Source organism: Numida meleagris, chromosome 10 (assembly GCF_002078875.1).
Source record: "Numida meleagris isolate 19003 breed g44 Domestic line chromosome 10, NumMel1.0, whole genome shotgun sequence".
Taxonomy (NCBI): domain Eukaryota; kingdom Metazoa; phylum Chordata; class Aves; order Galliformes; family Numididae; genus Numida; species Numida meleagris.
The window spans coordinates 12,672,760-12,696,109 of NC_034418.1; the positions used below are offsets into that span (position 1 = coordinate 12,672,760).

Sequence of the window (23,350 nt, forward strand, 5' to 3'; positions counted from 1 at the left end):
GGTACAATAAACAACTCACTAGTGTTTTGAACTGTTCTTTGTCCCATGAAGTCCTTGTACTTCTCGTTCTTTAGATCTTTTTGGTAGCAGTATTGTGGCTTATAAAGAATTCCCTATGAGAAGAATTTTTCCTGCATGGAGGAATTCAATTCCACACCTTTGCTTTAATATGCACTTCCATGTCAAGTGTAATTTTTGTCAGACTGCCCCTCTGGTGTCATCTATCACATGGCAACAAAATGTAAGGGAATATTGGTGGGGAGTTTCAGCCTTTACTGCCGTACCATCAGTGTCTGCCTCTGACATCATGGGCCACTGTAATAGCATAGGAAGCATTACTTATGGAGTAGCTCTCATACGATTCCTGTCTGAAAATGAAGACACAACTTCAAGAAACAGGACAGTCATTGCATTCTGTCAGAAGCATTTCAGTATATGAATTTACTGCTTAATACTGCAATAGTTTTGAAGTAGTTGAACTAGTTAAATAGCTTCACAGTGCAGTTTAGTTTTAAGGTAGTTGTGGTGACAATTAAGTATTTATTACAATCTGTATGCAGTTTTGTCCCATAGTTAAACTGTGCTATTTATAATGTGTTTTGCTACTTCCGAAGATCCTTGATGCTAGTTTTCAGAAGTGCAATGAGTTATATTTCTCAGCATCACTTGAGTCTCAAGTGACCATCTGAGGTAACTGGCACTGAGAAGGAGAGCATGTCAATGATGATAAAGAAATAGTGTTGGATTTGCTTTTTTTTTGGGGGGGGGGGGAGGGGAGGGAAGATAAGAATAAATCCAGCGGATGTAATCAAATAGAGTGACAGCTTTAAGGGTCACGTTTGTTAAAGTACAGTGGCAGATTAATGGATGTAGATGTGAGATTAAATGCTGATTTGAATACTTTACAGTTAATAAAATAACCTAAAGATAAACTAAATGTTCTTGAAGGATTATTGAATGCATTTTAAAGCACTAGTTTAAATAGGTTGTTATGAAAGCCCTGAGCAGAATAAGTTATAAGGCTTAGTTGTATGAGCAAGTTACCATTACATAATGAGTAACTGTCTCTCAGCTGGCCTGTACTAACTATTCAAGTATATGACATTTCTCCATAGCAAATGCAAGATAACTTATATGTATCTCATATTCTAGAAGTTTGATTAAAATAACATGACTTCAACTTGAGGAACAGAATTGAAAAAGATAAGGAGAAGACAACCACCTGGGTTCAAGTTTGAGATTAAAGTAATTACAATGAAAAATACAGGTTTTGGATTAGAATGAAGATTCTTTGTCTTTCATATGGGACCTTGGATAAGGTTCATACTTTATTTCCCTCAGTTGCTGAAGGGATGTGTTAGGTCATGGCTTGAACTGGAGACTGAGCACCTGGTGAATGGGTGTGGCTGGCCTATGGAGCACAGGTAAATTGTTTGCACCTGTGCTCCCCAGGTGACCAGAAGGGGTGGACTCAGGGTGGAGCCACCCTGGACTCATGTAAGGGCCAGCCACTGAAGGGAGAGCATCTCTTGGATGTAGGCTGCTTCCTATGTGGGGCTGTTGCATAGTCAGAGAGCTTCTTCACTGTTTGGGTGAGTTTCATTCTTCTTTCTGTATATGACTATTGGCCTACCCGTGAATACTTGTCTTGGTATCACCTATAACCTGTCAGAAGCAATTTCACTTCTTCATAAGCAGAATAGTATCTATTTGTACATTTTTTGTCAGTGTAATTGTGAATGTTGTAATGATTGGGGTGTGTTCCTAGTGAGAAATGAAGTTGCTATGTGTATTCATTGATGTATTAATGCTTTTGTACCATCAGTTGCAGATTTGGTGTATACCAAACCTGGAAGAAGTGCAGTTGGCTCTCCCTCCCATACTAATTTCTGTGATCCGTAACAAAAATGAAAATACATGGTGAGAGATGATGTACTTTCCTTCTCACTGTAGTCTACATCTTGGCAGTAAAAGTATGCTCTTAGAGTTGAGAAATGCAGGATTTGTTCTTCTGCTGGAGACTTTCATGAATGTCACAAATCCAAAGCTATTAAAGACATCGGGGAATTATTTTTGTCAATGGGATTGGATTTAACCAATGCTAGAGCTGACCATTCTGCTTATGGAGGTGCTTGTGTTTTGGATGGTTTGCATTTGGCAGAGGAATGATTATATAATTCCTGTTGTGGCATGTTCATTGCTAACTGCAGGAAATGAGATGATCACAGTGCCAGTTTACGGTCTCAAAAAATGAAATCTTTGTGTGTATTGCAATGGAGAGTTCATCAAGGGAGCTTGTCGATAGTCAGATAATCCCAGTATATAGCAGAGCATGTAGTAGAAAACTGAAAGTGACATGAATTGAAGGGAGGAGCCAGCAGTGTGCCCTGGTGGCCAAGAAGGTCAGTGGGATCCTAGGGTGCATTAAAAAGAGTGTGGCCAGCAGGACAAGGGAGGTGATCCTCCTCCTCTACTCTGGCCTGGTGAGGCCTCACTTGGAGTGCTGTATCCAGTTCTGGACTCCCTGGTACAAAAAAGACAAGGATCTCCTGGAAAGAGTGCAGTGGAAGGCCGTAAAGATGATAAAGATCCTGGAGCACCTCTCTTATGAGGAAAGACTGAGTGATCTGGGTCTGTTCAGCCTTGAGAAAAGAATACAGAGAGGGATTCTGATCAACGTCTGTAAATGTCTGAGGTGCAGAACACAAAGGGACGAGGCTAGACTCTTTTCAGTGGTGTGTGGCAATAGGACAAGGGGAAATGTCCACAAACTGAAGCATAGGAAGCCCTGCACAAATGTGCATGAGAACTTCACAGTGAGGTGACGGAGCACTGGAACAGGCTGCCCAGGGAGATTGTGGACTCTCCTCTGGAAATGTTCAAGACCTGCCTGGATGCCTACCTGTGCAGCATGCTGTAGGGAGCTTGCTTTGCAGCGGGGTTGAACTTGATGATCTCTAGAGGACCCTTCCAGCTCCTACAATTCTGTGATTCTGTGAGGGAAAAAAGGTGAAACGTTGTTCTACAATGATAAAAGGAGTCTCTTGCCATGTCACTATTTTTTCTGTAAAAGAAAGTATAAAGTACGATATTCAGAAATATTTGCCAGTTGAAACCCAAGACTGGGTAACTTATATCTGAAGTAGATAGCTGTGTACCCTTTCCCCCAGGAAAAGGTCATTTTTATTAACCTGAATGGTTTTGCACTTTCACCAGGAAGTTTTGTCAGGAAAAAAAAAAAAGATAATTTTTTGCAACCTGGTGAGGTGTATTGAGTAACCTTGTCATTTGGTTGCTGGAAGGACATGTTCTGTTCTGTGGTGGTCCTCTGGGGCAAGATGAAAGATAGCTTTCGCATGTACAATCGCTGTGCTTTAGGCTCACCTGGAAAGTGAGGTGAGTGGATCCTAGACTTTTTCATAACTATTCCAGCAGCTTTATTCTAAGTGAAATTGTTTCAGCAAAGAAGATCAGTGCATTCCAGAATATAATGTACCCTAACTGGCATACTTGCCCAAGATGTGAAAGTTTAAGTTGGAGACTTGGCTCCAAATTAGTCAGAAAGAAGGCTAAAATTTGAAATGTTTTGTAACTTTCCGGGTTTCAAACAGTTCAGGCTGAAAACTGAAGTAGAGCCAGCCATTATTCCTCATAAATTATAGCATGTGTGATATCCCACAATATTCATTATATCCTATCCAACAGAATATTCAATTTATAGATCATATATTGACTTCTGCAGGAGTTAATTTTAATTTTAATTATTCGACTAATTTAAGTATCTATGTTTTGCCATTCTGTGGTAGTGTCAGAACATCAAAGTTCATTAAAGAGATAAAGAAAGCCTTTTGAAAGGGGAATATAAATGAAATGAAAAAGATCTGGCAGGCTGTGTGTTATTGGATTTAAAGGCCAGATGCTTTTGTTAATAAGTTTTAAAGCATTGAATTGTGTCTTCCCTCTTTGTCCTTTCCCAAAAGGAAATATTTTACTTGGTTCTTGACTGTAGCACCTTCTTTACAGACTTTTTCAGCTTTGTGGGTATTAACTTCTCAGTCTCAAGTTCTCCAGTTTTTTTGTTTGCAGTTATCTCAAAAACAGAATGCATGACTCCAGTGTCAATTTACTCTGTGAAAGTTTTTAGCCTACCAACTGTCTGATGTTGAGTAAATTCTGGAGAAGTTTAAACTGAAAACATTAATGTTATTTTAACTGAGGCAAATTTAATTATTGATTATGAAAATGCGTAAAGCAACCAGCTTAGCAGCAGAGTACTGATGTAGAGCTATCTATCATTCCTCCTGTGTTGGAGTTGTTGCTTACAGATTTGTTTGTTTTAATTTTTTTTTCTGATATTGTTTGGGTCACTAGAGATCCTGATCAGAACTCTATCACTGTGTTCTAGTGTAAGATTCTGTTCCACAGGTACTTTATTCTTTTAATGGCTGGAGATTTTCTAGCTGCAGTTCAATGTTATCGGAGATTCCAAGACATGTCACAAAAAATTGTTTTTCTAATGTTAACCAGTTTTGTGTTTTGGCCTTGCTTTTTGTAGCCTCTTTTATATGGGACTGTCAATGAATCACTCCTGAAGTTTGAGAAGAAATCTTGCTGAATAGAGAAGGATGTTGGCGTGTTAAACGCCTTTATCAGTGATATTTTTATTTACTGCTTCAGGCAGAAAGTAGAATTGCAGTGATATACTTACTTTTCTAATGGCTTGCATGTCACAAACTGGAAAAGCTCTCTTAATAGAGAGATGTAGGAGGAGAGAGTTGGAATCAGGGCAGTTTCTTTTCTTTCAATGGTATTTAAAGGACCTTCTGTCAGTACAGCAGTATAGGCTGGATCACTGTGCCTCAGTGATAGTTAAGATTGCAATGTTACGTACTTGTGCTATGCTTTGTTTACTATGTAGATATGGTTGCTGGTTTATCCTTGGGCGTACCTTATGAGTGGGCACCCTCTCCACGTCCCCCTTCAAGACAAATCTTTTTGCAGCAAGTACTGCAATGACACTTGTGTACTGACAGTGTCATGTTGTTCTATTTGTAACTTTATTTCTGGTGGTAGAGGAAATCAGTGCATCAGTAGTTTATTAAGCAGTTAGTTATGTTTTCCTCATTTTAAAGAAATAGTAAAGAATGTGTTCTGAAGAGTAAAATCTTCTTAGTTTTAATGAAAATACTGAGAGTGTGTTACAATTAACTACCAGTGCTTCATCTCTCTCTCTTTTTTTTTATGAGATCCTGGAATGTTGCAGAACTGTTGTTCTTATTCTCTGGGTTGTGTTTTAAAATGGTAGTGCTATGCATTGACTGTACAAAGACAACACCTTTAAGGCAAATGGGATGTAGAAATTAGATCATATCACCAGAGAGAGTTTAATTTTCAGTTGTCCTCTTGATATTGATTTTATTTTTTTCTTCTCCTTTTATATTTCATCAACTCAAAAAAAAAAAAAAGTCCAACAAGACTAAAAGCAGAATTCTGACCAATAATTAGAAGGGTATCTTCTGCTGGTACAATAATACATGCACGGCATGAAAAATAACACTATCAAAAAAAAGAGTCAAAATATATCAAAAGCATTACTGAAACTTCTGGAAAACTATTTTGAAAGCAGCACCATTATAGTACATAGATAGTTCTGAAAGTAATGCCTCCTATTTATTTCCATGGAAACTACAACAGTTACAAAGGGTAGAATTAGTACTATTTGATGGAGCAAATTCTCAGCTACAAAGAACTTTTTTAGTGTAGTCGTCACTAATAGCTATGCATTTTCACCAGCTGTGAACAAGAACCTGTGTGCTGTGCTAGTAAAAATCTGCATGTTTGTTTGGAAAACAGCTTGTTTTCATGTCTCTGCTGCCACTGCTGAAAAGCACCACTAACAGCCTCACTGTGCTCACGTCCACTGGTTTCCATAAACATTCAGCAGGCATCTATGAATGTCAGTGAGTGTAATTCTTTGTGCATGGAGGAGCTCAATTCCACACCTTTTCTTCTTACACACTTCCATGTAAGGTGCCATTTTGTCAGGCTGCTTCTCTGCTGCCATCTGTCACACAGCAACAAAACATAATGAAATATTGTTTGAAGTTTGAATCTCTACTGCAACACCACCACCATCTGCCTCTGATGTCATGGGCCAACATAAAACATTAGGAGGCATAACTTTTGGAGCAGCCCTAGTATTTTTTTTTTCCCATTACTTCTGTATTTTGGAGTTGTTAGATGTACTTCTTTGGTAAGGAAGAAACAAAATCTTAATAAAATGAAGCTATGCTTAACTGTTAGAATGAAAAGCGTAAAACTTTAAGTTACAAAGAGTACACTGAGGATTTCTACATGGAAACTAAATCTTCAGTTGCAAAAGATCTCTGCTGTGTTCTCTAGTCTTCAGTAGGGAGATAAATTATCTTCTCACCCATGCATATTTTAAATGACTAAGAATATATATGTTCTATAATACTTTTTTAAATCATCTCCCTTTTCCCCTTTCTCAAGGTTAGCCATTTTTTTTACACTTCCTCCTCCTATTTCTCATGTTGCACATTTCTAGGTTTCCTTTTGGCTATTTTCAGCCTAGCTTTTCACCCCTCATCTTCTGTTAGCTGTGTTCCTCTTTGTCTTCCTCCCAAACATCTATAACACTTCTCTATTCTTGAATAAACTGTTACGAACTGGTGTGAAGCGATAAAGAGGTCATTACAGAACAAAAGATGAGGTTACTAATATTTAGTGTTTCCCAGATGAGGGCTGATGAAATTACAACACTGAAAGGAGGACTGAAAAAATGAAGAACCATTCCTGGGTTAACTGGGTGCCTGTGGGGTCATTTCTTATAGGTGGTAAAATAAATACAGGTGTAAAGGCATACTTTCAGTCAGAGAGGACTTGAAGCTAATTATGTTACTGTTATGTCATATTGGGTAGTAGGCTTTTCCTGGCTGCGATAGGCTGTGTTACAAACAGTCCTGAGGAATCAGTAGAGCTGGAGGAGGTGGAACTCACTGTAAATAACATACAAAAAGTTGATGCTGTATTTGGTAAAAAATCTGAGTATAACTTTATATATAGTTTTGTCAGTTCTTATCCATGTGACTGTAACCAAATCTTGCTCTCCAGACATGTCCTTGTAAGTTTAGTCCAAAAGTAAAACTACTGTACTTGATAATTAGTTCTGCATATTGTGCTGTGGTTGTGGAGGAGTATTAGCCAGCTCTGAAGGGAGTTTGGCAGTCTTCTGGGGATTTTGCTTCTAAAGCACACAGGAGTCAGGATCATTGTCTAAGTCTAATGCCATGCAAATACTTTATGCATTCCAATCATGGATATGTAATCCTAACATCAAACTCACAATTTTCTTGAGGACAGCTGATTTTTTTTTCTCATTTGTATTTCTGTATACAATATTGACAATTCATTTCCTTATTTTTAGTGGAGCCTTAAAAATATAGAGATTAACATTTTCTAAATACCTCTCTCTAGATAGAACCTGTAAGAAATCTGGCTCAAAATGGGTTCTAATTCCTAATTCGGTGATATGTAAATTGAAGGTAACCAGGGAAACCAAGAGCTTGCTGGCCTCAGAGAGTGCTTTCTGGAAATAGTATTCTCCAATCTGCTGTGATCAGTATGCTTTGAGAACGTGATATGTGAAAGGGATCTTACCTCACAAAAAAAAAAAAACCTAGCAAGGCAGGACCCTCTTAATGAGAATGCAGTCATATAGTTTTCAAAACTCTTCATGTTGTATGAATTTACTAGATGCCAAAAAAAAAAGTGAAGTGTGTTGTAACTGCCTTGTGTCACAAATTCAGCTTCTCTGAGCAGTACTGCAAGTACTTGTAGATGGAGACACAACTGAGAACACTTTTTGTTAGCGATCAGTGGTGTCTCTCAGTGAAGATATATGCCAGGGAACATGCACTCTGTGTTTCCTGACACATGTCTAGTCAGAGATGTTACACATTTATACAAATTTTGCAGATGCTTTACCTTTTCCTGGTACTTGGAGCAGAATCTCCTTTCATAGGTCCCTGATATTTTACCTCTCTGTTTAGATCCAGAAAAATCAGTAATGTTGAACTGCTGCTAGCTTTGATTTTGATCATGGCTTTTTGTTTTGATTTGGCTTGTTTGGTTTTTGTTTGTTTTGTGTGTGTGCATGTGAGGTCTTTTTTAACTTTTGTTGTACAAGTAGAAGACTAAACCTTTAACTGTACTTAAAGTAAACTGTTCATTTTCTGTTATTCTTCGAAGACCAGAGGATTTCCTTCATAGTGGACTTCAGAAACAGCCTTCATTGTCACTGTGCTAAAAGCAGCACTACCTATAGAAGTTAACTTTTAGGATTTGATGTTTAGGATAACTTTTCAATCACTGTGCTACTTAATATGTACTGTGTAGTCTTTGAAATGAATTATGAAGCCTATGAAGATATTTGGAAAATGTTTCAAAACAAATTAAAAATTAATGACAAGCAAAGTCAGATTTCTTTTGTGTCTTATATTCTTTCACCTGCAGATAACAAAGAACCATCAAAGAGAAAATATTAGATTCTAATTTAGGGTGATTTACTGAAGGAAAATAACCACTAAACCTCTAATGATATATTTTTTGACAGCTCCCTAATCCTTACAAGTTGTTGATACGAGCTGTATCAAGCTATCTAATAATCAGCATTGACTCTTGCTGGAGTAACTGAAAGAAACACAAGACCTATTGTCATTGAGAAGAAATGGTAACTTTAAAAGCACATCTAGTGATTTTTTAAATTTGGAATATGGTTAAACAACGTCTGTTGGTCCTGCCATTCATATTATCTTGCATCAGTGGCCCAGTAGACAGATGTAATAAGCAGGCTGAAGTCCAATGAACTTTGTACGTCCTGCATTTGAAAAACCAGTCCCCATATAACCCAGTGATTCAGTTAATTGTTAATGTGCTTGTATGTGGTAAGTAAAGACATATATGTTCTAATCATGTTTTTTATAAATATTTCCCATTAAAATGCCTTTTCTTCATAATAACTTGAAAAGATGTTGAAAAAGGGCCTATGAAATTGATTTTTCATGTGAAAATGCTGTAAATTAAGAGGGCAGCAAGAAGGAAATTCTCTTTTAGAGGCCAACCTAATACAAGAGCTGCTCCGAAAGTAGTACTTCCTATTTTATTGTATTGGCCCACAGCATCAGAGGCAGATGGTGGTGGTGTGGCAGTAGAGATTCAAACTTCAAACAATATTTCATTATATTTTGTTGCCATGTGACAGATGGTAGCAGTGTGACAAAACGGCATCTGACGTTGAAGTGCATATGAAACAAAGGGATGGAATTGAATTCCTCCATGCAGATAGAATTGTACTCACTGACGTTCACAGACGCTTGCTGAATGTTTATGGAGACCAAATAGTGGATGTGATCACCATGAGGTGGTTAGGTCCTGCGTTTCAGCATTGGCAATGATGACTGTGGGTCACCTCTGCTGGTAAAGATTTTTGTGAGCATGACACGCAGACTCTTTTTCATGGCTGACAAAAATTCATAGCTAATGATGATGACTATGTTGGGAAAAATAATGTTTTGTGTCTGAGAACTTGCTCTATCAAATAGCGTTATTGTTGTAATTTCTATGGAAATAAGTAGGAGGCATTACTTTCCAAGCAACCTACGTGAAATAGACGTTACTTTTGAAGTAGTCCTCGTACATTTTCTTCTATTGATAATGTGTTTTCATAATATTCCTCTTGGGAGTACGACTGGATTTCTTTTCTTAAGGAATTCAGCAAGATATGAGGCAGGCTATAATCCACTTTTTTTTTCCCTACCTCAGTGATAAAACATTATTCTGTTGGTTGTTTTGCATCCTTTTTACTGCCAAGATTTTGCAGAAACTTTTCACATGAGATGTATTTTTACCAGTATCAATAAATTGTGGTAAATGTTTTACTTTTTGTAAGCGGATGTTTTCTAAAGAGTTAAGCCTGTTACCAAAATTTGGCTGGTACTCTGAAATACTTGTATGAGTAGAAGACCTCTACATCATTTGGTAATACTTAAATTTACTCCTCTCTTTGTAATGAAAACTGTTCCTTGGGAGGACTTAAAGCCTTGTCTCAAAAACGACTACTAGGAAGTTCCTTCTCCTTTTCACTTTACAGTATTTTGAGGCTTGATTTGCATAAGCAACAAGATTTGCTTCAGTTCTAAGAAGTGAAGAAGCACTTCAGGTAAATAGTTTTAACTAAGAAGAATAAAACATAGAAATAAAAATAAACATTTGTACATTTGATTCTGTTTGCAAATGCTTTCCAGAGTTTTCTGTGATTTGCCAGCTGTTTAATTTATCATGTTAGCTCTTGACATTTTTCTGATAAGTAAGAAAGATAAATAAATCTATCACTGTTTTGCTTTCTAACTGCATTGCATTTTCAGCATAGGGTGCACTGAAATAATAGATTGCTTAGCAAAGTAAATATATGAAAATGGTTGTTTAGAATTTCAGTATAAGCAGTAATTAGAGTACGGCTTTTCATTTGTGAAATATTATGGCATATTGTGACTTTATTTTTACTGAATCTGTTACATACCTGTCACATTAATTCAACTAGAAAGCATTCTTTATGACAATTCATATAATATCATAAAGTCAACCAGTCATGTTTATTACTGAATCATTGTATGTCTCAATGTTGAAATTAAATTGGAAAAGAAAAAGACAGTGCAGATTTAACTCAGTATAAAGTGTATTTTAAAGGAAGCAGATCTTATTTTCTTGATCCTCTTACAGTCGTACTGCTCTTAACATGAACTGGCTTAAAACCTTTTTCCAAATTGAGTGGATGGACCCCAAAACTTCTGTGTTACTGAAAATGATATAATGCTGTTTTGAACATGAACTGTACTTACTGTCCTTGTGAACTGTGGGGTATGTGTATAAGTAGTGATCAGTTGTTTCTGTATATGTTCAACCTTCACATCCTGAAAGAGTAGATTCTTATTTCTTTTAATGGTATAGCTTTCTTAGGTACTGCTTAGGAGGAATCAATTTTGTGTATGATTGGAGTCTCACGTCTATCTCTTGATGCTAGATATGCTGGGATCTTTTCTATGCATCTTATTTTTCTTTTATTTTCATCATTTACTGTACAGTTATTGTTGTCCGTCTTGTATATTTCTCAAATAGCACCAGATGTCAACTCAAGCTCTTTTCTTTTGGCATATCTATATAGCCTTGTCTCGTTAGAGCAGGTACAATAAAATGTGTCACGTTTGTGTAAGCTGAATGTTTTTAGAAGTGGTTTTGCAGTCTCTTATGCTTCTTTAAATAAGCTTGAACCATACATGACTTTGCTGCTTTGTAACATCCTACTGGAGTTAAATTATGTGGCATTACATATGGTTGGTGCGGCTGGGCCAGCTTAGCACAGTTACTAGATGATTATTTCACTGTAAATATAATTAACATTGTTTAGTGAAGCATCCCTCTGATTTGTTTTTATTAACATTGCATAGAACGTTGATAGTCAATATCATTAAATATTTTTATCCTTCTTAGATAAGAGTAGTTATTAATTGAATAAATAAAAAGGTTTTACGAAACATTGTTATATAGATATCTATATACTTGTCTAGCTCTATTTATCTCTGAAATGGTGAAGACTTTTTCCAATTATGCTTACCACTAGCAGAAGTGTTCCCTCTGCCACTGCAAAACAGAGGCTGTTAACTACAGTAAAAGGATCTACTAAAAGGAGCTGTTATTCACATAAAAGTAAGTTAGCATTTGGGAATACGTTTTTTTATTTCCATCTCAGAAAGAATAGAGCCTGTTGCAGAATAGAATTTCTAACTCAAACTTTGGCATTTCAGTCTTGAAAAGTTAGACTAATTTTGTCAAATATAACTCAACTTAAACTTCTAGGCCCTACCTTGTGCTCTTCATCAAGGAATGTTGCCTTTATTTAAGTTGTGTTAAGTAACAAAAGAAGCATTTGGGAAATGCCTTAGATGAAGATATTAAGATGCCAGCATTTCACAGCTGAACATCATTGGTGACAGGTAATTTTCCAAAGTTCCTAATAGTTTTTTTTCCCTTCAATTTCACTTATTTTTCAGTATTCCTAAATCCTTTCTCATCCTTTCACCCTTCTGTCTTCCCAGTCGTTTCATTAAGAGGGTAGGAACAGAAGGGTGTATTAAAAAGCTCCTGAAGGTTGAATATAAAACAAAACAAAGTGAATGCTTTTCTGTGATTTTTGGCATATGTAGTTAGTTTATTTGTATCAGTTGAGGATAAATTCCTAGTGTATTTACTAGGAGAAGAGAGAAAATAAATTCTGTGGTCTTTGGGATGTTATGAAGAAAGTAGCTTCAAGTAGGATCTCACTTGGACTGAACTATAAACTTGTACTGAAATATAAATGGGTTCAAAGTAAAATCTTTCTTTAAAATTTCTGGGAAATGTGAATTGAAATGAAAGGAATAGTCTTCTTCGTAAGCTAAGTATGTAGTTAAAACTATTTCACACATCTTTATTTTTGCTTTTCAAGAAGCTCTGATTTTATTGTGTAACTAATGGCAGAATGTAGAAGCATTATGGTGGATTAATTTGCAACAGCTGTTGCAACAACTTCCTAATAGTTTCCTAAGTATAAAGGTAGGACCCGTTTATCTCTTTTTAATTGTATAAAGTAAATATCAACAGCTAATAAATCTATCATGTCTAGCTAAGCATGCAAGATCATTTGGATATAAACTGCCTTTTATAATTGACTAACTGTGGGCTGCAGATAATTTTGACCCACCTTCTACAGGAAATATGACAGTTGTATATTTGATATTTTGGTATTGTTCTTCATTTGCATTGTAATACTACTCCTGCTCTTTTGGTAAAAATTTGACACTGATTTTCCAGTGTGTGTCCTGGGTATAAGTAATTCCATAGAAGAGTGAGGAACAACCTACTGAAGTTCTGTGTTGATGAAATTAATAGGGTTGAGAAGTGGAATCATGGGACTAGACTCGATCTTTCCAGACAATTCCTTCAAGTCCTATCAATTGCTTAACACAAGAGGAATTTCTTCCTTAAGTTATGAAGAGAAATTGTAAAAGTTATTTTGTCACTTGTATTTACCACCTGAAACTGTTCCAGTTATATCTCTAATAGTAGAAAATTGAAAATTTCCAGCTTAAATCTATGAACTGTCAATGGCAGCTGGACTAGATGACCTCAGTGGCCTCTTCCAGCCGTAATGATTATATGATTCTAACCCTAAATTGCTTTGGTCTTTGTGGTAAACAGTTCTTTTAATAATTTTGTTTACTTTTTCCCTCTCTCCTCTAAAACATGTTAGGTTTATGCTTGTATCTGTTCCATATACCACTGCAGAGCTGTAACAACAGTCTCTGTGGTTGCATCACCAGGGCCTTGGGTACCAGGCACATTCACAGGGGATTCCTCATGGGGAGGGTATCAGAACTGGTCTGCAAGGCCAGCCTCAGGCAGGGGACAAAAGCAGTGGATGTGAAGGCTTTGGCAGACAGTAGCTTGAAGAGACTGACCTCTGTCTGCCAACAAGTTTTATTAGCTCTCCTGATGACAAGAACAGCAACAGCAAGGGCTACCGAAGACATAACGTTTACAGAACATTATATGCTGTAAATGCATGTAAGCAGAACCCTGACACAGTGTGTGTATGTACTCGTAAGTCATTCGTTTCCATTTAGCCTTCATGCTGATGCATCAGCAAATCCTTTCATAAAAACTCCAAACTTGATGTCATTCCAGTACTGTTTTCCGTATATGTTTCTCTGTATATATTTAAAATGAGTTTAAAGTATCGTATTCTATTTAAAATTGTTTTGATGATACTTTCTATATAGGATTAATACCAATAAATCCAGTGAATATACCTCATTTGGTTTTTTTGCAATGGCATTGTTTGACTTATACAAATATTATCTGGTTAGGAGTAGGTTTGTATTGCATTGGTGGCTTCTAAGTCATTCCTACTCTCCGCAGTCATTTCTAATCAATGAGGACTTTGGTTTAGCGGTAGGTTTTTCCTGCTAGTTGCTAGCTGAATTGTCTTTTATACTTCTGACTTTCATTCAATTTCCATAACTTCAGTCACTGAGATAATGCAGTTTAGTGTAACCCCATTTTACTCTTTATTGACAGTAGTCCTAACTTTGTTTTAGCAGTGCTTATCTGTTTTTTGTGCCAGGGTAATATGATGAAAATACTGAAATGATTGGTTCCAAGATAAATCCTTGTCATTGCTGACCTTCCAGAGGACGCTTTCTGTTCAGAGGATGGTTAAGCCTTGCTCTGATGTTTTTCATTCTGAAGTACATTTAAAAAAAAAATTTGTTTTTCTCATGATATCTGAGCATTTCTAGCTAAGTGCAAAATGATGCAATATGTAAGGCACGCAGCTTCAAAGATTTTAGTCAGAAAGGCAAAGTAACAAATATGTTTTTTCTTACCTTACTGCCGTGTAATATGCAAATACAGATGCTCATATTTAAAAAAAAAAAAAGTTTTACTCCTTCCTTTCTGGTTGAAATGTCTCTTGAAAAACATTAACTCTCCAAATTAGATAAGAAGGCAGAAAAATATAATCAGCTATTTAAACAATGTAATATCTGGAAAGCATTAAAATAAAATTCAAAGAAAAATTGTAACCAGTTCATTCACACTGGTTGCGTGCATCCTGAATGTGCATTTTTCTTATTTAATTATCACTATGGTGAATGTACTATTGACTGTAATATTAGAAGTGTCAGAATTACATATTCATACAGAAATGATGAATAAGAAAAGACCAAGAGGAAATTGAAAATAATGAAAAAGATTACTGGCTACAGGGCTGTCTTTCACGACAGCTTTATCTGTCTTCCCAGCATTTCCTCTGTTTGAAAAGAGGTAATATAGACTTTTGTTTCTGATAGTAGTCACAGTGTGTTTGTTGTCAGCATGTATGAAACTCATGGTGGTAAATATATGATCTCGTTTCCTGCCTGAGATATTGTTGTGCTATTCATATGGGTTCAGACCTTCTAAGAAAGATTTACTATGCAGCTTTTTTTTTTCTGTCAAAAAAGGGGGGTGGCCATTTTTAGAGCTATATATCACATTTGTAATTCATTTTTCTTCCTAGCAAAAAATTACTGTCTTTCTAAAGTTGCAGTTTCAACATCTATACCAACTTAATGTTTTTAACATATATATTGTAATGGCTAGATCTGTAATTGAGGAAAACAAGGTACAGATGTTTAAATGCTCTAATTCTGTGCAAACTTCCTTTTCACAGACAATTGTCTGTTAGGTAGCAAAGCTGTGTTTGGCTGCCTGTTCTTTGTAATTGATTGTAGGTTATAGCATATATGCTAACAAGTGACCCAACGGGTATAGTGTGATTACAAATTTGGTAGCCATGGTAAGTAGCCTTATCTTGAATAGGCTGTTTGATAACCACAACTTGGAACTTCTCGTTTCACTTCTGGGTGATTACTTGTAAGATGCTCAATGCAGCAAAGAGGCAAGAGGTTCTGCAAGCAGTTTTCCTTCATTTATACTTTTTGAGGATTAGGTTTCTAAATCCACTAACTGTAGGAGTGGTAACTAACTAATCAATTTGTTCATTCACTTCTAAAAACAGTTTTTTCTCACTTGGTAATTAGTATTTTATGAAGTAAATATAATTTGATTTTACTGAATTAACAAAGCTAGCATTGCCCCTTGACACAGTATTGTAATTTCAGATTGTATTTTTGAGTACATGGCAACCTCTATTCATCACTATTGCAGCCTACAGAAATAATTTAGCTATGGTCTTATTATTAACATAGTTTTCTATTTCTGTGTCCCGTAGTAACCTTCTACTAATCAATAGAAGTACATAAACTTTATTCTGCATTTTCAAAAATCAGACTCTTTCTGCCTCTCAGATATCTTTATGAAAATCCCTTAGGTCTAGTAAAGAGGAGAAGTGTTTAGTGTTTTGTCGTTATTATTTTTATCCTGACAGTACCTAAACCTTAATATATACTTTTGGCTTTGTTTGCAGTGATCACTGTATAAGCACAAAGCTATTTAAGCAATTCAAAGCTGTTTCTGTCCCTCAAAATTTTCAGTTATTTCAGAATTCAAGATTGTAGATTTGCTGACTGTAATCTAGATAATTTTGTCAGTACAGAAATGGTTAATTACTTTCGTTCTGTGCTCTCTCACAAGTTGTAAAAATGAGATGCTTAAGCACTAAAACAATATGTAACAACAAAAAAATTACTTAAAGCTTCAAGAAATGATGCAGAGTGTATGTTGTGGGAGTTACAAGAGATTTATGAATGGGCAATACAGTAACTGAGTTGTTTCCTTTTGTCGTCATGTACAGAATCCACTCCAATTTCTAATGTAGGATGGAAAATTTAAAACCTGACATCTTCTTAGTAACTCTGCCCTGGATTGAATAACAAACTTGTTTCAAAAGACAAGTTTAAACTTGATAAACAAAGTGGAAAATGTTTAAGTAGAATTTAAAGCAGACAAAATCCAGCCAGTTTGCCTTTATCTGTACCTGGGGGGGAAAAAAAAAAAACCTTGGTGATGAATTTAGATAGCATATTGATAGTTACACCTGTATCCTCATAAAGGACGTAGTCACAAGCTTTGGAGAGAATGGGGAGAGAACATAATTCAAACCAGTGACTGAATGAATACCCACCTTTGAAGATGTCTCTAATTTTTGGTCTTTGGAATTAATTAATTCACAGTTTCTGAGGACCTGTGACTTCCATTGGTTTTGTGGGGTGATGAAGATCCTGAATCTGCAAAATTAATGCACATAAGAAGCTCATAAGGCATGGTAGGTTTTCTTTTCCAATGAGATTTGCCTGTCGAGTTGTAAAACCAATGTTGCGCAATGGGCACATTGACAGAAATTAAATTCATCCCTTGGTATAAATCTTGAAAGATTTCAAAATCAGAGAAGTTGTGGTCTGTACTGCTAGTCTATTGACTCAGCGTGTTACATTTCATTGCAGAAATGTTAATTAATTGATTTGAAGAAATGATGCAGAATTACATCAGTTGTAGTAAGCAGCTTGCCTTGGAAGTCTCTGAAGTCCCTGTCTGTTTCATCCAAGACTTCAGACTGGAAAGGATGGTACTTGCGAAGAGTTACTTTGGGATCTGAGTATCTGGAAGTTTCTGGTAGCTTATCTGTTGGGTAAATGTGATTGTGTCCTCATTAGCTATATATATGAATACATATCAAACATCTAATTCTTCTGAGTTTTTAAAAGTTCCTATCAGCGCATTTTTTGGTAGAGGTCAGAGCAAAGAAGAATATTTAGAGGATGGTGTAGAATAATAAATCAATAGTTAAGAAAATGAAAATAAATTATAAAGATTTCTAGAGCCATAATACACTTTCTTTCAACACAAAAAACCTTTAAAGTCCGTTTTTGTTTGCTTTGCATTTCTACTTCAGTGTCTATAATAAGGCTTTACAGTTTAGCCTACAACTAGCCAACCAAACTCCTTGGGAGGTATTCTAGTAGCAATTAATCATCTGAGAAAATGCAGCAAAGTCCAACTAACTGGCAGACATATAAACTCATTACACACATGTTATCATTAAACTTTTGTTTAGGAAAATTATGCAGTGTGAAATTATGCGGGGTGGCATTTCACTCACAAACTCTTCAGCAATACACTTTAGTAAATAATGTTTTATCTATGAATGAAAGTGCTGCATGCTATCTGATCGCTTCATTTGTAAAATATTATCTGAAACTTTTTTCCAGAAGATTTGTTCTATTTGTCCAGATTTAAAATTTTTTTAGTATTTTAGGCAGAGAGCTTTTATGCAAATGCACTCTCAGACCCTGCCTTACTCATCTGGTAGAGAATATCAATTTTAAAACCTTAAGGTCTTTTTAGAAACTGAATAGGCTTTTAATGATAATTTTCAGTAGCATATTGACATGATATTTTTCTTATGTTTTCATGAGTAAGTTTTGATTTCATTTTACAGGTTTCAACTTTTCTAGAGTGCCTTGTAGCTGAATAACAAAAGCATAACCGTTTCATTCTTTGAGCACTAAAATGGATTTGTATTCTGTAGATTTATGAACTTTATGGAAAAAAAAAGAAAAAAGAAAAACACTAGACAACCATTTATTACCTAGCTGGGGAAAATCCTGAATTGCAGGTTAATGCAATCATTTGAGACTCTGAAATCTAGTAACTTGGAAAGTAGTGTGATTTTTTTTTTTTTTTCTTTTTGGCTGGACATGAAGATTTAAGCTCTTCAGGTGTGTGTTAAAAGGGAAGCTGTAAGGGTGGTTTTGCTTGTTCATTTCCAAACACATTCTCTGTTTCTTTAAGAGACTGGGTTTGCATGACAGTGAAAGTGTTGTTTTTTAATCTTGTGCAGGCACTGCCAAGTTGAATTATCTGAAAGGGGAGGATGGGAAGAAGGAAAGACTGTTTTCAAAGATACTGCCCTGGGTGGAGCTGACCAATCTTCCGGAGTGCTGATTTAGGGTTTAGTCACAGAGTATAATATTATTTTACTTTACACACGATCAACAGGAAAAGCATTTTAAAGACATCTTTACCTAGGGTTTATTAAATCCCTATATGCCTGCACAGTGGGCTGCGTGCTCTGTCATTGCCGGAAGGTTCTTTTGATTAGAGTTGTTTCTAGTTCAACAGTTTAACAGCTTTCCAAGACCTATGAATTACTTTTTTTAAAGATATCCAGGTGTACATTCTAATGTTGTTTTCATTCTCATTTGGAAAGACAAATACTTATTCTTTTGAAAAATCAGGAATATTACTAGGTAAATGAAAATATATCAGTAAGAATTGAATCTGTACCATAATTGAGCGCATCCTCTCATTTTCAACAATTATTTTCCAATATTTTTAATTTGGTTGTTATTTCATTGTAAACTTGGAATATCATAATTATTTTTAATGGTAGTATTCACATATAATAACTAGAGAAGAATTTGGATTAAAATTTTGAAGAGCAAATCTTAGTAGTACCTGTACAGTATATTAACTGCTAATAAAAGTAGGTGTTACTAAAAGGCCCTTTGTAAAGAAAGTTTCATCCCAGTACTTTTTCAGTATTAGTGTGTAATGAAATTATTTCTATCGGTTCAGTGTGCTAAATGGAATTGATTATCACTCTGCTCATGTTAACACACAAAGCATAATATAGATAGGATTTTGAAAGCTAAGTAAATGCAACATTAAAAATGGGATTATTTTTCAAAAACTGAAATTAGAACATTTAAGGTTCATAATAAAAGCTTGATTTTGGGGCATCCTGTATGAAAGTATTTAGTAGAATGGAGCTGCACTTTGTCAAATAAGTACTCCAAACAGTATTGTTCCAACACCTGCATATTGTATATGTGAAGTTTCCTCAGCTATTCTTTGTTCTGAATGCAGTTTAAGATCAATGGAAATAGATGAGATCTAATACCATGACTTGGTTGTCTTTCCATGGAATTTCATAGCATGCAGACTTTTGCAAAAAATTTGCATTAGCTCTGACCTTTGCAGTTCTAGCATGAAACCGGTTGCAGTTTGTTCCCTGTTACTCATTGTTTCAGTCAGATAACCATTATGAAAAGGAGAGACCTTTGAACTGTAATAGAATAATCACTTCTCCTAAGTGCAGGAAGAGTAACTTCAGTCAGTCCTTTATGCCCATGCTTGACCAGCAGTACTTCAAGGACACTTAGACTTCGTTATAAAGAATTTCAAGAGCTAGTAGGAGTGAGAGAGGCTTGTTCATGCTCAACAGCATCCTGTTTGTTTTTCTGCATTCAGGCCAAAATATAACTGAATGTTCTTTACAGCTTGCACATTCTTTGGATGATTTCATATCACCTCCCAGATTCTGTCCTGGTTTGCTTTGTTGCCATTTTTAATTTATATATATGTATGTATGTATACATACACGTAGTTTTTTTCTAATACACTGGATTATACAGTTCAGGACCTTCCACTTCTTCCAAGAGGATTTTCCCTCTTCTCTTGCCATGCCTACATCTTGTCCAGACATCTGTTTCTGATTTCAGACCTCTTCATTCTCTTGTTTATTGAACACATTCTATTCAGGTGCTACCAGTACTACATGACTCAATCATTTCTTAATCAAACTGTGTTTCTGTGTTCCTGATATTACCAATGCATATATTACCCTCTATCTTTTCTACATCTCTTATTTGTTGCATTTTTTTCTCCTTCTGCTTACTGAACTCTTGTGGTTCTTACTACCAGACTCAATCTATTTGGCACCCTGGGCTCTTTCAGAACTGTTTTAACACAGACGGTTTTTGCAAAATATATGGATATCAAACTTTAAGTTCTGATTGGAAGTCTGGTAATGTTCACAATATGCTGATAATTTCCCCTCCCCTTGATCTCATCACTAGTCTCATCAAATGGTAAACATTGCTGGAAAATTCCTTAGCTTTTAAATGCTGTTATAATTATATGTAAAATGAAATTGAGGCGGAAAATAATGATCATAATTTTATAAAATAAACTATACTACATATGAATAAAACATGATGCTAACATCCTGCACCTTGACTTCGGTGAACTTAACCTTTTTATGTAGGAATCAATGTTCTGTCTTCAGGCATAGGAAATTAATTGTAAAAATCTACAGTACAGTCTTTGTAGGAAATTCTAAATAATTCACTGTTTTCAAACTACAGGAGGGACTTAGGATACTATTATCTTCATTGAAATTTCACTGGAGTGCTTTTTCTAACTAACTTTAGAGGGTCACAGAACTTAAGTATGAACTTGCTGAAAATTGCAACAGTTTGGATTTTGGAAGTGCAGTACAGAGGATTGGCCTAGCCTCATGAGATAGGTGCGTTTTGAGAACCCAGCACAATAAGCGTCTGTAGTAGAAAGAAGGAATTTGGTAAGATATTTGGATTTGCTGATTGGGTCACAGAGGAAAGTAACAGTGTTCTGTCAAGCCTTTATATTTAATATTTTTGTGTGTATGTCAAAGCAGAAGTCTAGTTTGACCCTTAATCTACCTGTGAATTATTAAATACATTCAGAAGCTGCGTACGATTGCATACATACTTTGGTAATGTATATTTATATGGAACTGTCATCTCCTGAATGATAAACTGTTACTTAGGTGTCTACTGTTCTTTAAATTCTATGTATTTATGTAAGCTATATTAAGAAAATTGCTATCTGAAATATCTATGTAGAGCACCTGGAATGAGTGCATAAATTACTTAATGTGCTTTAACATCTGACTTTAAATAGTCTCCTCTCTAGCAATCTGTACATCACAGGTTTAATCCGGACGGAAGATGCAAAACTGACAAGATAATGCATTTAACATAAGTTTAGCAAATCTGCGTTAGGGGTCTGTTAAAAACCCTCTGAAATGCTGATCGCCTGTTCCTTGCAAGGATACCAGATGACCAAATGTCAGTGATGCCAAAAAACAACATTCACTGTAGTACCTTAGTGTTTCTGTGACTACTATGTTACTAGTATCAGTGGTAACTAATGTCTTGACTACTTGGTTATGTAGGACTATCTTTGAGTAAATTGAGTTCTTATGAATTATTCATGTAAGTAATTTATGTTCAGGATACCATTTATCTTAATACCATTCTAAAGACTGAACTCAATTGTATTTACTACAGTGTAGGACAATTATGGTAATATTTACTGTATAGAAATATATGTAGTAAATATATCTTAAATTAGTTTGAAATATGAGAATGAGAGCTAGAACAAAATTGAACCAAAATGCTTTAAATTAAACAGTTTTACTGGCAGGGGACACTTCTATAGTCCATTATCTTGTTTTAATTGCAGACTCAGCTAAACATATCTACAATACTGAAAGCTGGCATCAAGATTCCAGTACACATGTTCAGTTTTTGGCTTTTTGACTGAATCTCTTATTTTTGTAACAGCAGCAGCTCTAGCACACTCTCCTGCACCCATGCCAGACATGTCATTTCTACAGATATAAGAAGTCATCCAAATTCAGAATTCAGAAGTACCATGTGAATTACTGTAATTGTTTTCAATGTTCAAAATGACACCTTGTACATATACAAGCCATATATATTAAAATACATATATAAATTATATATAAAGTATTCCATCTCTTTTGTTTAGAACATTTGTATTAAAAGTATGAACATCCAGTGACTCCTTGAAAACCAAATTTACGTACAGCTTATTATCTTCACAACTTGAAATTCAGTATAGAAATAATTCATTTAGGCTGGTTCTCCCATGCTGTAGTGCATCCGTGCTACATCAAAAACAGTTGATTTGATCTCTTATTTTTCTATGCTCACTGCCCAGGAAGGCCCTTCTGCTTGGATGCTAAATCAACACAAATCAAACATAATCATACAAGTTTGTCCTTTATGTTTCATTGCACATGCTTCACCCTATTACCCAATGTCCTTTTGTTGGTGCTGGGAGCTCCTTTATCTTGGCAACTAAGGTATTTCTTGGTTCTGTACTTGATATTAAAATCCAACCTAATCACAATGATGCACAGATTTAAGGTTATTCTAGCTTTTAAGTGCTATTGTTCTGCCAAAAGTACTTATTTAATTTTAAAGGCCACACACAGTTTCTATATGATTCAATAATTGGACTTTTTCTGAATCCAATGAAGAAAAATAAGCAGTCAGTAAAAGAAAAAATAAAGAAAAAAAAGCTAAATACATATCGTCTTAGTCTGCTTCTTTCACTCAAAGTGGATATATTTAAAAGCAACTTTAGTGAAGTTGCTAAGGTTTTAAAATTATTGACACCTTTCTTTGTCTAAATTAAAAGTCCTCTTACAATTTCTTTCTATTTTCTATCAGCAGTGTAATGATACATGCTTCTGATGTAACCTAATCATTCCTTGCTATCCTCAAGTCTTTTCATAAAAGCTAGCAAGCTTGTTTTCATTGTTTTTGTTTCATTTCATTCCAAATCTGGGTAGAATGTACTAATTGAGAATGCAGATTAATACTGCTGTACTGTGGAGGAGCTGTATTGACTCTGTTGTGTCATAGCTGAAAACAAGGGTCCACATCTATGACGGCCTTATTCTTCACTGTATTGCTGTTAATTGCCGTTGTCTAACTGTGCAAGTGATGGCAAGTCAAAGTGCTATTCTTCCCTGTTGCAAATAACTCCAAAAGGCTGGAAGTCACTGAGACCCTCTATGAATAGCAGAGGAATTGTATTTTGTGCTAACATTGACTCACGACTTAAAAGTTAATGAAACCATTCAAGTTGAGTACTT

The 23,350-nt window shown here is 35.5% G+C and overlaps 2 long non-coding RNA genes across 12 annotated transcripts in view; both read left to right on the plus strand.

Moving 5' to 3' along the window:
- Positions 1 to 23,350, plus strand: part of LOC110404437 — a 249,209-nt gene that overhangs the window by 28,915 nt on the left and 196,944 nt on the right. The gene's annotated exons all lie outside the window — the stretch shown is intronic.
- On the plus strand, positions 1,467 to 22,152 carry LOC110404438. 5 transcript variants are annotated; one of them, XR_002442251.1, is made up of 6 exons: positions 1,467 to 1,592; positions 10,172 to 10,240; positions 11,935 to 12,071; positions 16,791 to 16,882; positions 17,061 to 17,245; positions 18,458 to 22,152. It is a non-coding gene; the product is annotated as an uncharacterized LOC110404438 (long non-coding RNA). The 5 variants fall into 5 exon arrangements; XR_002442254.1 differs by lacking the exon at positions 10,172 to 10,240 and having other exon boundaries at positions 1,468 to 1,592; XR_002442252.1 differs by lacking the exon at positions 11,935 to 12,071 and having other exon boundaries at positions 1,469 to 1,592.